The sequence below is a fragment of the Rhinolophus sinicus genome, chromosome 15 (assembly GCF_057876585.1).
Source record: "Rhinolophus sinicus isolate RSI-liver-muscle chromosome 15, RSI-T2T, whole genome shotgun sequence".
Taxonomy (NCBI): domain Eukaryota; kingdom Metazoa; phylum Chordata; class Mammalia; order Chiroptera; family Rhinolophidae; genus Rhinolophus; species Rhinolophus sinicus.
The window spans coordinates 90959053-90973886 of NC_142515.1; the positions used below are offsets into that span (position 1 = coordinate 90959053).

General features: G+C 47.5%; 1 protein-coding gene across 2 annotated transcripts in view; it reads right to left on the reverse strand.

Moving 5' to 3' along the window:
* PEBP4 (phosphatidylethanolamine binding protein 4) overlaps positions 1 to 14834 on the reverse strand; it is a 207464-nt gene that overhangs the window by 113944 nt on the left and 78686 nt on the right. The gene's annotated exons all lie outside the window — the stretch shown is intronic.

Here is a 14834-nt window from a genome sequence, read left to right on the forward strand (position 1 = left end):
AAGCGGAAGAGCGAGAGGCTGGAGGCCTGGGAAGGCAACTCTGGGGGGACAATGCCAAATGCATCTTGCCCTGTGTCACAGTCTCTACTTCCTCCCTGCCATCCCCATCTGGTCTGCAAGGTGCCTCTAAGTTTAACATGAGGGACTCCATCCACCAAGAGCACTGGGCTTTCTGATGCAGTAGCGCCCAGGCTGGGAGCCCGAGCATCTGGCCTGAGTTCCAGCCACACTGGTTACTGGGTTAACAAATGCCCTTTATTCATGACTTTGTTTTCTAGTTTCTTCTGAATTAATTTTTTAGACTGAACATTCTCTTCAAGGAAGTGCTTTGGGATCCTTAGTGAAATGCACTAAGATAGACTCCCGGGGAGTTTAGAAGTAGATGCTGAGACCGAAAATCAGCTGGTATACTGTCCAGAAGAGAAAACAGGCTCAGGAAGGTTAAATGACTTGCCCAAGGCCACACAGCTAGGACACTCCAATGCTCTCCCCAGGCGTCACCCACTGCACATCAGACTTAGTTCCGAAGCCGACAACAAGCTGAAACATCCTCTCTTTTCTTGAAAACTCCTCTCTTTCTCGCTTGGTGGAATTTCATCAGTCATAGCTGTCAGAAAAAGAGGATACTACACAGCTCCCCAGAAAGCACAAGCGAGGGTTGGGGGGAAGGTACAACACACATCATCTCTGATAATTGAATCTTGGTGCAGAGAGACAGCTGGGCACACCGCAATTGAGTTAAGTGGAAAATGCCATTTCCGTATTGTTAGAAGCCTTCTCGATCCAAGGCTCTGGTCATTTACTCCAAGAGCCTGGTGGTCCCGTGCATCTGACCCCAGCTCCCAGCTGGGCCACAGGTCAGCTGGGATCAGCCGTGTGGGGCAGGGAAAGAAATTAATGTTCACTCCCCAGGGACCACAGTTGGTAGCTCAGCAGCCAAGGATTACACAGATTTGGAGACAATAGAGCACAGTCCCACTGGGCGAGTTATTGAACTCCCAAAAGCCACTGGTGGAGATGAGAAGAGGCGGGGGGTGGGCGGGGGGGGGGGACAGGAGGTGCTGCAACAGACCTTACTGACAATCCCATCACTGACACGTAATGGACATCTCTGGCTGGAGGTTTTGCCACTTACTGATTTCTCTTCCACATGTTTAATTTCAAACTCCTGCCCTCCACCTCCAAAGCAGCAACCCTTAGAAAGTAAAAGAGTCGTTTCTTTCTTCTTTTTTCCCCCTACCTGTTGCTCTGAGGCAAGAAATTGCTTTTGTGAAATGACCTGCTCTGATTAAAGGAATGGATCTTGTGGGTTCCCTCCTTCAAAGGAGCACAAACCTCCCAATTTCTTCTCGGAACCCATGTAAAAAGGAGCAAGTGGTGGGCTACTTTCTGTCCGAGCCCACACTTTCTAGTAGTTGGTAAATGAACAGCAGTTAAAAACACAGCACAACAACGCCCAACCAGAAAGAGCCTAGAAAAATCTGTTTCCCAACACAAACTTGGTTCCAGCAGAGTCTTTTGTGAGTGTGAAGAAAATATGAATTATGGTTCCTGGCCATGCAAAGTCCTCACTAAAAAGAAAAAAAAAAAGGAAGAAGAAAGAAAGAAAGAAAATGCTACATCTGTTTCCATTTCACTTGCTCACATGTTTAAATACATCGATGAGGCATCCGTCTAAATTTACCAGGTCCTAAGCAATTAACAATTAAAAAAAAAAAAAACTAAAGAGACTAAGAGATGATGGCAACGTTTTTGAAAAATGCAAAAGGCTAAGATGCGCCGGTTAATGTGTTAATTTCTACTGTGCTGCCTTCCTTGGCAATCGCTTACGCTTACGCTTAGGTGAATAGTGGAGTGAGGCCTCAGAAGAAGGCACAGGGCATCATTAGTGCAGTGAGATCCCTGTCTCAGCCCACAGCAATTACATCCTGAGAAGCCTGTAGGCTGCGAGGTGCTTTCATTACCAGGGGAGTAGCGTGGAGTAACGGGTTGCTCACCTCTAGCCCCCATCTTGGACTAAAACAAGCATTTTCCACAGTCAGGATTCCAGCTTCATTTAAGTCTGTAATTGCTTTGATTTCGGTATGTGTGGAACATGGAGGGACTTCATGACTAAGAATTATATTAGTCAATAGGTTTGCTACTTTGATGAATCACCAGTCAGCTCTCATTTCAGTCCTGTCTCACACTGGTCTGAGCCAGTGCAACAGATTTCTTCTTTGCACCTATGGGGATCAGTGAACTGCCCCTTCCAGACCACCTGTTCAGGGCTAATTAGTCTCTCTGGGTCACAGAGATGAAATCTGGGATGAAACCGGTGGGTGCTAAGAGGGAGTGTTATTCCTGCTACCACCCTAAAGGGGGTCGGTGCTAGACATGGGGTCGATTGCAAATTCCTTACATTTATTTACAGCTTTTAACTTTTCAAGTCCCTTAACTTCTATTATCTCAAGGTCCTTGACATAGGTAGGCAGGTACCCTTCTCCCCAGAGAGAGGGCTGCCCACCTCCAGTCCTGTGTTCTTTCAATTGTACAACTTGCCTCACAATAAATTCCTTCCATAGGAGGAGACCCAATATGCCTCTGGGCTCGGTTCCTCTATTTGCCCCTGGAGGCTCAGCCACCCTCTGGGCTAAATGAGTGCCGGCCTGGATCCATGGATGGTTCTTATCGCGATGGTTCTTATCTTGTCAGGGAGAAAATAGAGAAACAGTCCCTCTGGACCTCAGGAGGGCTGGGGTCCCACAGATGAACAGATCACAGGAGAGGCATCTTGGTTGGGATAACAATTACACCGATTGCGGATTGTTTCTGATAAACTGGCCAGGGTCCTACTGGGCAAGAACAACCGCCTCCCACCCCCAACATCAGAATCCAGAGACAACAAGAAGATGAAACATATTCATACAAACACAGAAAATGACCCATCTAGCATAACTAATGCATGAAGTGCCAACCACAGATAGGTGGTATCAGAGCCTCCCTGTGACAAAACCCAGGGCGTGAATCCAGGGGCTAGAAAATTGGATGTGGTCCTGCCTTTAGGAATTTACTGCATTACAAAGTGGCTTGGAGAGGCACAGCAGCCTACAAGTAAGGAAACGGCTTCTGAGGGATCCACTCTCCCTGCACTTTCCCTCCATGAGGCTCCGATTTCCACTTTCTTTGTATTTCCCCACATCTCCCAGGACATCAAACGCATGTTCACTACTTACCTGCCTTGGGGACTCTATCAGGACCCTGCACCTACTGCCCCTAACACAATCAGCACACACACAACAGCATCATAGGGGAAACCATCATAAAAAAAAAAAAAAAAAAAGGGGTGTTGCTCTCGGGACCAGTCTCAGGAACAACCCCTGGTGTAAATGAATGTCATTGTGCCTCGATGACACCGACATAAAGTCATCTCCAAAACTGCCAGGAAAAGGCAGAGGAATAATCACGCATTGGGCAATCAGGAAGCAGAAGAGTTAACGTCTTTTCTCCCATCTTCGCTTAGGGAATTTGAATTCTTGATCAAGTGATTTGTCGGGACTGTTGTGTATTTACTGTAATTACAGAACATCAAATGTGCATTGACGTAATTACCATAAATATGTGTAAAGACATTATAACGTGTAATTATGTCATATAATTCTTTAATAAAGCATGCAGAAGGAAAATTACGCTACACATTCTCAATACTCATCTTTTTCTTACTATTACTACTGAAGGTTTTCTTTGCTCGACTCCCCCTCCCTCTCCCCTTCTTCAAAATTACAGAGACATTTTCTCCCATTTAGGATTAAGTAGCAGAAGAGTGAGGTTAGAAAGTGTATGTGCAAGTCAGTGTGTACATGTGTGCTTACACACACACACATGCACGCATGCACAGGAAAGAAATGCATTTTCAAACCCCAGCAGAAGTGCCAGGGCCCAGGTGTGGAGAGCACAGAGCCAGAAGTCAGTGTTCCCTTGTCGATGGTGGAGCACGGCTCTCATCGTGGAGGAGAGGTCAGTCCCTCTCCTCTCTCTGCACTTCTCCCACCTGTAATTGCCTGGGGTGACCTCTGGCCCTGCAGGATGGACATGGTTTGGTAGCACGGAGAGCTCCTGGGAGACTGATGCTTGGTAAGATGTTGACATTATTCTGAACCAAGGGGACTTTTCTAAAGATTCTAACAAAAAGGAAAATCCCGGGTGAGATAATTAGGGATGTTCAAGCAGAGCACAGACTCGTCCGACAGTCCCTGGGAGCCTAGGACAGGTTTTAACTCCTTTCCCAGACCTCAGAGAGTCTCTGGGATGTGCGGGTCTAGGCTCAGATCTATATTTTCCATATCCTTCTCTTTTGCCCTGTGGGTTTTTGGAGGCAGTGCTTCCCCTAACGTCCAGGATTCTGGAGATAAAATAGCTTGAAGTATTATGTTCCTAGAATTCAGAGTTAAATTAAATGAGAAAGAATGCTCTAACGAGAGGGGAAAGCCTTCCGAATCATGATATCAAAATAGAAATCATAAAAGAAAAAGAGTGATAGATTAGACCATGCAAAAATGTACACTTCCTCTATATCAACGCCTCCCTCAAAAAACAAAACCAAAAAACAAAAACCCACCATAAAAAGCAGCCAAAGACCAAGGAAATATCTGCAACAGGGATGACAGAGGGGATCATATCCTTAATGTAGTAAAAAGCTCTGAGAATCTATAAGAAAAAAATCTGAATAGAAAAACTGGGCAACAAGGGACAGAAAAATCACAAAATAAATGCAAATGACCGAAATACATAGGAAAAAAAATCCAACCTAATTTGTAATCAAAGAGGGAGATACTGTTTTTTGCCTATCAAATTGGTTATTATTTTAACAAATTATAATATAATACCCAGTGTTGGTAAAAGGTTGAAGGTATGAGAGTACACATTAGTTTAACTTTGTTAGAGGCTGATCTGGCAATGAATATAAAAACCTTGAAAGGGTGCATGCATACCCTTTGACCCATTAATTCCTCTTCTAGGATTTTATCCTAAGGAATTAAACTTATAGTTAAAGATTTAGTTCTAAGTTTCCCTGACACCAATTTATTTATAATAGTGAAGGAAGATAACAATCCCCAGAAACAACCCAATATCCACCAAAGGGGGGTTGGTGAAAGAAAGCTGTAGAATCATAATCCCATGGAATATCATTCAGCCATTAGAAATGATAGGTAAGTTTTTGGTGACATGAGTAGATGAACAATTATGTGAAAAAATTATAAACCAGTATATAAAGATGCAATTTATAGATACAAAAGTTTGGAGGAATTTACACTAAGATATTTTTACTACTAGTCATCTTTTAGTGTGGGAGTAAGGGTCCTTCCTTCCTTCCTTCCTTCCTTCCTTCCTTCCTTCCTTCCTTCCTTCCTTCCTTCCTTCCTTCCTTCCTTCCTTCTTTTTTAAAAAATCTGAGTCATCCAAAATCTTATATTAAACATTTTGGCTACTTTTAGAGTACACTGAGTGGTGTATGTATGCATGCATGCATGCATGTACACACACACACACACACACACACACACACACACACACACACTTTGGTTTCACTTCCTGATGCGGCCAGAAAGAATTCCCAATTTATAGACAAAGCCGCCATACCACGTGGGGCTCCCACAGCATACCACACCCTTCTCTCTGCCTCTTACTCTCAATCACTCATCCCAGAAACATTCATGGCCAGGGCCAAGTTCTTGAAGGACCACCAGGAGTGGAAGGGCAGATGCCTACTGTATTCTGGCCTCCAGGCAGTGAGTAAGATTCACAGCAAGTAGACAGCAGAACCAGAATTAGAAGCCAAGATGGTGGGCCAGGAGCTGGCCTGTTCGGTAGGGTCGGTGACCCCAGGACTGATGGGATCAGTCTTTCATCTGAAGCCACAGGAGAACGCTAAGTTGGGGAGCTTGTAGAGTTACTTTAGTGGGATGCAGAGTCCAAAACCAAAGAGGGAGGTGAAAGTGGGTTACTAAATGGAAAAGCCAGTAACTGATATCAAACACTGAAGTATTCCTAGTGAGCTTCTCTTTCCATTTGTCTCATTTTATACACGGTTAAGGCAGGGTATTGATTCAGGGGCCAGTGAGCCATGGAGATAAACAGGAAGTGAGGGGTAGGGTGCAAGAGGAGAGCTATCCGTGAGAACAACCTGGAGTAGGGGTTGTCCATGCCCTGACTTTTAGACACCCCTGGTGAATGGTACATGGTGCAGAGTCCATGTTTAATGGACCACAGATGACGCAAACTCTTTGTTGTTATCCCAACCATCTCCTCCACCATTTTATAGATTTCATGTGGTAGAAGTCTTTGAGGTGAACAGGTTGAGGCATTTTGTTCTTGCTGCTCTTATAATTAAGCGGGGGGGGGGGGGGGGGGGAGGTCCTCTCCATGTCCCAGTGAGAAGGCACAGCTTCAGCTGTACTGACAGACATAGCTCGTCAAAGCAGGATGTGGGTGTGGAAATGGTGAAAGGAATAGCCCAGATTCCTGCATTTCTTCTTATCAAGTTCCCTTCTCAGCGGTGGGCAGCAGAAGAGTTAGGGCATCAAAGGTGTTTAACTGCTTTTAGCACTGTGGCCCAGAAGGAAACTAGCCTGGCTTTCATGAATGAGCATTCAGGTTAGGTCTTATTGTCAATCTCACAAGAATTCTGTTTTCATTTTGATAAATGTAGAGATAGGGGCATACAAAATATACCCTCCTCGGCAAATGTTTAGTTCCAGAATCCTTGGAGAATGCATAGTATTTTGTATACTTCCTGTTAATTAGATTTCAAAGTATGTCATCATCTCTACTCCGTTCATCTTTTTGATATCCTTAGAAAGCAAGAAAGGGATTATTATACTCATTGTAGAAATGAGAAAACTGAGACTTACAGATGATAACTAAAGCTTTAAAATTTCATGTTAAATAAATAACAGAGCTGCATGGAAAAGTCTGTCTTGTGGTCCCCTAGTTCAGAGCTCCATCTAGAAGTCAGCCTTGCATGGGTGTCCTCATGACACCTAAACCCCTAAAAAAGAAACCTCAAAATGTCACAGGCCAATTCATTTCTACTTTCAACAAGTAAGCCTTGTGTCTTACACTGAGGAGAGCCCAGCCTATGAAGCAACACCTACGAAGGCAGCACCTTCCAGGGACCCTATCACGTGGCCATCACACCCCCCGTGGGGCCTGATGGGGGTGGGGGAGTCAAAGCAGTAATTTGTCAAGTATGAGCTTGCAGACCTAGGTTGCTTAGGAGTATTCAATAAGAAAGAAGTCATGCTACTCAGGCTGAGATCTCATTAGTTTCCATTAGTGCAGCTGGAGCTTGAACACCCCAGGGGGGAATCAGTTCCAATCAAAGGCAGCAGAGGAAGCCCCCAGAGGCACCCAGGTGCAGTGGGACCTCTCTGGCCCGGAGAGGTGAGCCTTGAGGTCTGTTTAGCCCAAGAGGTTGGGCGGGAATAGGCCTGGGATGAGAGCTTGGCATACTGGCCCTCGGAGTACCTACGATGACTGGAGGGCAGCCGAGGTTGAAGACATTACTAGAAGGCCCACTTCAGCCACGCATGAACTCAAAGCCAAAATTTTATACTGCATATCCTGGGCACGGCACTCCAAGCCCATTCAGCCTCCATCTGGCCTCGTCTCCCACGATGTCCCGCCCTCCTTGTCCTTTAAGTTCTGACCTCATCAGTCAGTCGTCCTTTCCTTGCACACATCCTACACACGCTGCCTCTTTACCTCCCCTGAAACTTTTGTTCTTGCAGGTTCCTTCTCCATCTTTTTCTTTTTTTAAATTATGCTAGCATACTCATAACATAAGTGCCATCATAACCGTTTCCCTGCACAGTTCGGTAGTATTAAAAGTGCATTCACATCAATGTGTAACTGATCTCCAGAACTTTTTCATCTTGCAAAACTGAAACTCTGTACCCATTAAACAACAACACCTCGTTCCCTCCTTCCCTCTCCAGGCCCCTGGCAATCACCATTGTGCTTTCTGTCTCTAAGACTTTGATAACTCTGGGTAGCTCTTCTCAGTGGAATCATGCACTATTTGTCTTTGTGTGTGTGTGTGTGTGTGTGTGTGTGTGTGTGTGTGTGACTGGCATAATGTCCTTAATGTCGTAGCACAGGTCAGCACTTCCTTTTGAATTCCGTTTTAATATTACACCATGGAGGAATATTCCATTGTGTGTCTATAGCACGTGTTGGTTATCCATTCCTATCTTTCTGCCCTCTCAAAATCTGACTCTGTCCTCAAATCTTAAAACCCAGAGTACCTACTTCATGAAGCTTTCCTCAGACCCTCAGTTATAGCCAGCTATTCACAGAGATCCTTTGAGCGTGTGTTCTGTACCAGGCCACAGGACACAGAGGTGAGTAGACACCTCTCTGCCTCATGGTCCGTCCAAGCCCAGCTTCCCGGCATATTACTCAGGGAATGACTCCACGACAGCCCTGAATGTCCGTGGTCATGACGCACCATGCTGCCTTGAGGTCCACTTGGCGACTTCCACATTAGTTGTCTCCCTCGTAAGCTCCCAAGGACCTGGGCCACGTCTTATCTCAGTCTCCCCAGTACCCAGCACAATATAGTGAACATGAGAAACGATCCATAACTGTTTCTTCCAATAGAGTTAAATATGCAACCGTTAGACCGTGGGCGTCTTGATTTCTAAGGGACTGACCAGTGACCCCCACAAGCTAGAGCTGTTTCCTCACGGCCAGAGCTGTTTCCTGCTCCAGGGGCAGATCCCCCAAGGGTGGGGCAGGCGCCTTTACAAAAGTGTCTGACCTTAGCCTACTGCTGTCAGCATGCGCAGAGGGAGGTGTGGAGGTTCAATTTGCCCTGTTGTCGCTAATAATAATAGTAGCGAAGACATAGTGGGCTCTCTCTGCCAGGCGTTCTAAGTGCTTTCCATAGATTAATTAAATCCTTACAACAAACCTAAGAGATAGGTAGGTTTTATCTAGGATAAATAAATATCTACTATTATCCCCATTTTACAAATGGTGAAGTAGAGGCACAGAGAGGCTAAGTACCTTACCCTACGTCTATAAAGTAAATTCAGTGATACCAGATTTGCCAGAAATTTGCCTGCAAACCCAGGCAGGCAGACTCTTCATATTATGCTGGTCTGGTGCACACATCTCGCTTTGGCCATATCTGATGTAGATTCCATTCAGCAGAACCCACTGGAAGATCTCTTTAAAACATTAAAAGGGGAACTGTCTGATGTCAGAGATCTGTTTTCTGTTTTGGCTCCTTTGTGTCTTGCATCCCATCTGGATGCCAAATGTCCTTAGGTCCAAGGGATGTCAAGTTGATTTAAAAGAGATAACAAGAACTAAAAACTTCTCCTGAGAGAAAAGTGTGGGGTGGAAGTGGTGGGCAGTGGAAATGAAAAGAAAGGAGAGAAAATTGTTTCAGTTGCCATTTGTAATAACCTAGACCCAATCTTTTACTTTCGTAATAAGATCTTAGGAGCAATTTGTTAGGGTTTGGGAGGAAGGAGGGGCACTAATAGTGCTTCTCACACCCCCCCCCCCCAATTCTGAAGTAATTCTTCTGCTTATTTGGCTAAGCAGCAAGTTAGGGGGGCAGATAGTGGATGCCAGGGGAGCAGGAAGGAGGGATGGAACTCAGGGAACTATAGTGATTATGAGGGGTTTGGCTGGGGTGGGGGCTTTGAGGCAGGATCCAAGCAGAATGGCCTTGAAAGGCAAGGTGGGGCTTGGGCAGTGGAAAGTGACAGGATGAGGAAAATCTATAGAGTTTGTGACTGTTCAGAGAGCAAGCAGGCTGGTTTCACTAGAATGGAGGGTTGGAGTGGGAGAGAAGTAGGAGACACGGGAAGGCAAGCTGAGCTTTCTCTTGTAACCCATAGACCACGGTGGCAAACTGGAAAGAAGGGCAAAACAGAGTTTTTGGAAGATTAATGTGGTATGTCAGACAGGCTGGAAGGACAGACAGCGAGACCGTCAGGGGACTGTGGTGGATGGTTTTGTGTCAACTTGGCTAGGCTACAGAATCCAGTTATTCAATCAAACATTGGTGCTGCTCAGAAGGTATTTTATAGTTTTGATTAATGTCCATAATCAGTTGACCTCAAGTAAAGGAGATAATCTGAGTGGGCCTAATTCAATCAGTTGGATTTTCCTGGAAGAAGTTCCACCTGTGGACTGCAGTGTCAGCTCCTGCCCACGCGTTTCCGGCAGGCCCTTCTTGATGGCCTGCATTACGAATTGTGGGTTTGCCTTGCCGGCCCTCCACTATCTCATAAGTCAATTCCTTGCAGTAAATCCCCTACTGGTTCTCTCTGGTTGAATCCCGACTGATACAAGGACAGACCACTAGCATGGTGTGGGGCTAGGCAAAAGGAGGCTTGACCAGAGGTAGAGATGGGAGAAGGGAGAGCAAAGACCAAAGGGCTTGGGATGGCCTGAAGATGTGGGAGGAGAGCATTGCCCAGGAAGCCAAGCAGGGATAATCAGGACACCTGGGCTCCGGCCCTCCATCTTCTACTTAACTACACAGGTAACTCAGTCTCTCTGGGTCTCTGAAAAATGCCAGCTTGAATTAGTACCTCCATGATGTCTTCCAGCTCTCACACTCTATAATTCTCTATCCTAGTCAATTCTCTATAAGAGTATCTCATCTTCAATAAAAAATGGTACTTTTCTTCTAAATGAAGAATATTTTCTTACCCCCAGAAGAGCGATTCAGTGATTACACAGGGTCAATGGTTCTCTTCCTAAGTATCCACGACGTAAAGGAAAGGACCAAGGGAAGACTTTATGGGATCCCAAAACAGCAGTGTAGGTTGATCAGCTGGTAGAGGAGCTGGAAATGCAGCCATACTAAATATAGGCTAGAGAACTCTGGCAATATTATTGATAACTAATATTTATTGGGGGCTTACTACGTACCAGACAATGACTGTTCTAAGTGTTTAAACCGGCACTAATTCAAACTTCACAATGACTCTCATGTATACCCAATCTACAGATGAGGAAACTGAAGGCTGAATGAGTCATTTAGCTTTTCTACGGTCATACAGCTAGTAGGAGTGGAGGAGATGGCGTTTGAGCCTAGACTAGAGCCCACCCTCTTATAACTATTATGCTGACTTTTTATTGCCACAGCAGACCTACTGGAATTTAATATTGGGAAGATGACCAGAGGAAGCAATTTGCAGTGAAAGGCAGCAGTGGGGATCTCCTGGTACAACACAGAAAATTAAATGAACAAATTCCCGGCATTCCTGCCACCCAATATACAAAACTGCCAAATGTGGATGAGTCCCTCTGTGCTACCCTCCTCTCTGGGCATCCCAAAGCCCATTATTCACGCCCGTGTTTTGCACAGCTTGCTCCAATTAGAACACATTTCAGGTGTTCTAAGAATGATTTTGTGATTTTTTGGTTGGAAAGCAGGGCCCTGAAACTGCTAAGGAGGCTTCCTACAGCTCCTGAAGCTGCATTCATTGCAGTTGGCAGCATTTTCTGGTTCACGGTGAAGGCTAAGGAAGGAGGGTTGGCTTCCTACTGAATGGTGCTTTAACTTTGAGGATGAAGAGTGGTTAGGGCCCTGCGTGTCTACGTCCTTCTACCTGCAGTTGCTGAGAGTATTTCCATTCATTTATTCAACCAGCATTCCTAAATGCAGACTGCCTGCATTGCTACTAGTTGCCATGGCAGAGACAGCGGGCAGGGCCTGCCCTCCAGAAGTTCCAGGCATCCAGGCTAAAGGGAAGTGTGCCACCTGGGTGATGTTTGCCCTGCCAGCCTAACAGTGGGCCACAGGAAAAAAAAGATTGTGTCACCCTGGATTTCCAGTTAAGTAACTGTCAAACGTTTTTCTCAGATGCACTCTGTGCTCTCCATGGCACTTCTCCATGGTACCTGAATGAGGCCTTTATCATCTCTAATTGGTCTCCCGGCTTCCACTCTTACGCTATGAAATTCACACTCCTCCCGACCACCAGAATGAGATATTTAAATCTCCAATCTGAGCAGGTCCTTTCCCTGCTTTCATTCCACCTCACCTCCCACCTCAGCATGGGGAACGTTTTTACCTCTAGCAACCCCAGACTTCTTCTTTCTCAACCCTGTGTTTTGCTCACAGAATGCCCCTGCCTCTCTCTTGATTAACTACAATTCTCAATTAGATTCAGTTCAGATGTCATCTCCTTCAGGAAGCCTTACCTGATTATAAAATAGGACAGTAACAGCACTAACTCTGCCCCTCCCTCCATGCCATCCTAGGGGAGCCTGCTGTGCAGAAACATGTCTGTGGGGCCACCTATTGGTATCGCAGTGATGGGTTTCTATGCTCACCTCTCCCACTGGACCTCAGCCTACCGAGGAAAAGAGGCTGTCTGTCCTCTGCACTTAATCTAGGACCTGGTACTCACTGCTTAGGAGGAGATGGTCAGAAGGAGCTGGAGAAGGCAGAACCACCGACAGGCCATAGAAAACTAGGGAACTTGACCTGGACTTGATCACATCTCCATGCCCTAACTCCATGCCTCAGTTTCCCCACGGGGAAAGCATGAGGGATGGGGAGGAGGGAAAGATGAATCTGAGTTACAATGGAGGCAGCAGCTTCCATTCATTAGCATTTGTAAAGGGCTCCGCGAGCTGCAGATGGAAGCTGCTCCGGCAGGCAGCTTGTTAGGACTAAAAATAGAGTTGTGTAGCACCTTCTCGGCAGAGAGCTCAGGAAAGGGTAGAAGGGGTGAGAAAAGAGGTAGCCAGAGGTGGAAGAAGCTGACCAAGTCCTCGAGGGTAGTACGCACTACAGTAAACCACCACCGGAGACGCTGTGGCCTCCACTGAGCGCCCTGCTCAACCAAGCCCCCAGCACGCACCATCTGTTTGGGAAGGTCAGGGGCAGGTGGCCTGTCGTGCCCGTAGGCAGGGGACAGACTGTGGCCTTTTCAGGGTCTAAGGACAGGATGGCTGTCCCCAAATGAGCTGTCTTTACAGCCCGCGGGGGGGGGGGGTCGCGCTACGGGCGGATGGGCAGGTATCACAGAGACAGAGGAGGCGGCCAGGGTTCGGCGGTGTCTGAGGACAAGTTACTGGGAGTGGGTCGTAAGGCAGCGGCCCCGCAGGGGGTGGGAGTCGAGAACTGGGCTGCGATCCGGACGAGGAAGAACCGCAGGGGGCGGGGAGGGGGGGCCAGGTTCTCCTGTGACTCAGGTCTGACTCAATGCCACTTCTGAAACAGCCGGGAAGGGGGGTGGGGTGGGTGGGCGGCTGGGTTCAAAATGACAAAACCACTCCTTGCTCAGGGCAGCCCTGGCAGAGCTTCGGCCGGGTGGGAAGCACCCTGGGTCTCCCTCCAGCCAGTCTCCCGGCTGCCACCCCCCACCCGGGGCGGCGGCGGCGAGGGACCCTAGCCTCGCTGTCTTTTATACCTCCCGCGTCCTCGCGCACGGCAGCACCAGGCGACGGTCCCCACCGCGAGGGGGAGCGCGCCGCCACCCCCGGCAGCGCCGCGGCTAGGAGCCTCCGGGAAAAGCTAAAATAGGCCGGCGCTGCCGCGGGCGCGAAGGGAAGGAATCCCCTCCGCCAGGCACGGCCCCCACCCTCTCCCTGTCCTGCGCAGAGGAGCAGCAGCTTTTGCCGGAGAGTGGGAGGCAAAGGAAGACTAAGTTCGAGAGCCCCCCCCACCCCCAACACCACCCCCCGTGCCCCGCCGGCATCAGAGAAGAGGGGACAGGATCCCCCGCCGGATCTGGTGGGCAGAAGGATGGCCCCGGGGAAGGGGAGGGGCGTCTGATCAGGGGGCACGAACGGCGGCGGCAGCGCGCTGAGGGGCTTCTGGGCTGGCACCCAGGCCGGGACATGGAGGGGGCACCCTGGCTTTCCAGTCTCGGGCGCCCCAACGCCTACCCCTCCGCTTCGGCACAGGCACCCCGGGCTGTCCCGACGTCTGCGGGGTTGGCCCACTCACTCCTCTCCGGAAATGAGGGCGCCGTCCCCAGCCTGTCCCCATTCCGAGCCGGGCGGAGCCACGAGAATTTCGGAAAGAACAAGTTTGCTTACAAAGTTCTACGGAGCAGGCCCACGCGAAGTCGTCTCGCTCCTCTCACAATCACCCGGGCATCTCCATTTCACAGAGGTTGAAATGAGAGCCGCAGACAACTCAGTTTATGGGCCCGTTTTAACTAACAACTAAGAAACGAGGCCGTGAGCACAAATCTTTGTCCTCTATTTCAGGAACTTTCGTCTGATTCCCAGGCCTTATTCTTTGGGATCTTTACCGCATTTAACATCTTGGGATGTCTGTTATGTACCAGTGAGATGCTGAGGACAGACAGGTGAACAAAGAGTCACTCTCTGACCTCAAGGAACTCACAGTTGAGTGAGAAAGAGAGAAAACAAAATTGTAGATTAAAATTCGGCATAAACCACACTGTTCTAAACATAGAAACGGATTCAGTAACTTGCTCTGGTCTCAGGACCTCAGTGGGGCTGTCAGGATTTGAACCCAGACAGTCTGACTCCAGAGCCCACCCACACACGACCACTACACTACAGTGACCATCCTCCCCCCACCCTTTTTTTGTTTCACTCTATAATAGCCTTAAGTGGGAGGGAAAAAAGTTGATCACAAAACAATATGTACAGTATGCTCCCAATTAGAATACATATAAGCACAGGAAAAAAGACCAGAAGAATACGTGTCAAACGATGGGTGATTTTTGTTTTTCTTCTTCTTCTTCTTTTTTTATAAACTCCACATTTTCTGCACTGAACGTGAATTTGATAATAAGAATAAAAGACAACAAATGTTATTAAAGTACAGCTTGAATGCA